General features: G+C 45.3%; 1 pseudogene; it reads left to right on the top strand.

The window, feature by feature from the left end:
• The first annotated feature begins 266 nt into the window (after positions 1–266).
• Positions 267–1307, top strand: LOC114217072 (DNA sliding clamp PCNA pseudogene; annotated as a pseudogene).
• Positions 1308–1958: the final 651 nt, after the last annotated feature.

Below are 1958 nucleotides of genomic sequence, written 5' to 3'. Positions count from 1 at the left end.
TTTTTGGAAGTGTATAATGGTACAGCCACTTCGGAAAATAGTGTGGTATTTTCTTATAAAACGAAACACGCACCTACCCAATGAGCCAGCAGTTCTACTCTTAGGTATTTACTCAAGAGCAATAAAAGGTTATGTGCAGTGATCTTCCCCGGTCTCAGGCGTTGGCTCCCGCCTCTGCTTGTTCACTCTTACTTAGCCTGTGACACCCAAACCGGCTATGACTTCTAACCTCCTGGGGCCGCGTCCTTGCTTGCGACAGGGACACCATGTTCCAGGCGCGGCTGGTCCAGGGCTCCATCCCAGAGAATGTGCTGGAGGTGCTTACGGATCTCATCAACGAGGCCTGCTGGATCCGAAGCTGCAACGGTGTAAACTGTTCCCACGGCTGTCTCCCTGGTGCAGCTCCCCGTGCACTCCCATGGCCTCGGCTCTTACCGCAGCCACTGCAGCCTGGCCGTGGCGGGAACCTCACCAGCATGTCCAAAATACGAAAATGTGCAGTGAAGACCTCCTTACACTAAGGGCTGAAGATAATGCGGACACCCTGGCACTAGTATTTGAAGCTGCAAATCAAGAAAAGGTTTCGGATTATGAAATGCAGTTAATGGCTTAAAAAAAATTTTTTTTTAAATTTATTTAAGAGAGAGAGAAGGGAGGAGCAGGGGGAGGGGCAGAGGGAAAAGCAGGCTTCCCGCTGAGCAGGGAGCTCCACCTGGGGCTCAATCCTATGACCCCAGGGTCACACCCGAGCTAAAGGCAGACGCTTAACCCACTGAGCCACCAAAGCATCCCTGAAATGAAGTTAATGGCTTTAGATGTGGAACAACTTGGAATTCCAGAACAGGCCAATAGCTAGCTATGCAGTAAAGACACCGTCTGGTGAATTTGCACATATATGTCTAGATCTCAGTCATATTGGAGATGCTGTTGTAATTTCCTGTGCAAGAGAGGGAGTGAAATTTTCTGCAAGTGGAGTACTAGGAAATGGAAATATTAAGTTGTCACAAACAAGTAATGTCGATAAAGAAGAGGAAGCTGTTAGGATAGAGACGAATGAGCCAGTTTGGCTAACTTTCACTTTGATACCTGAACTTTTCTACAAAAGCCGCTCCAGTCTCTCCTACAGTAACAGTATGTCTGCCGATGAACCCCTTGGTGTAGAGTATAACCTTGCTGATATCGGACATTTAAAGTACTAGTTGGCTTCCAAGGTCGTGGATGAAGAGGGATCTTCGGCATTCTTAATATCCAAGATGATAAAAGTAAGCTCTTTGAGAACTGCTTCTGAAATAGCAACACGTACTTAAGTTTCTTCTGTCATCAAATTTGTACCTCTAAGTACATATGTAGATATTTTCTGTAAATGACCTATTTTTTCCTCTATTTTTTGGTTTGTTTAAAGAATAAAGTCCAAAGTCAAATCTGATCTTGTTAACCTAGAAATGTTATCTGCCTTACCTAAAAATACTTATGATTTTCAGAGCAAAAGGATTTTGACTTTAAATGCTGTTTTTTAATTTTATTTATTAATCTGTGGGAGAGAGAGCATGAGGGAGCGCACAAGTGGGTGGGGGAAGGGCAGAGGGAGAGGGAGAAGCAGGCTCCCCATTGATTAGTGATCCCAAGACAGGGCTTGATCCTGGGACCCCAGGATCACGACCTGAGCTGAAGGCAGATCCTTAACCGACTGAGCCACCCAGGTGCCCCTGTAAATGCTGTTTTAAGAATTTTGTCAATTTATTTTTTTAAGATTTATTTATTTATTTGAGAGAGATAACAGGGGGAGGGGCAGAGGGAGAGGGAGAGAACTTCAAGCAGACTCCCCACTGAGCATGGAGCCCATCATGGGGCTTGATCTCATGACCCTGAGATCATGACCTGAGCTGAAATCAAGAGTTGGTTGCTCAACCGACTGAGCCACCCAGGCACACCAGAAGTTTTTTCAATTTAAATAAAAC

The sequence above is a fragment of the Eumetopias jubatus genome, unplaced genomic scaffold, assembly GCF_037043125.1.
Source record: "Eumetopias jubatus isolate StellerSeaLion01/CBP00866 unplaced genomic scaffold, mEumJub1_p1.0 scaffold_4, whole genome shotgun sequence".
In the NCBI taxonomy this organism is placed as follows: domain Eukaryota; kingdom Metazoa; phylum Chordata; class Mammalia; order Carnivora; family Otariidae; genus Eumetopias; species Eumetopias jubatus.
Note: the sequence above shows the minus strand (reverse complement) of the source record. Positions and strands in the feature narration are given on the sequence as shown.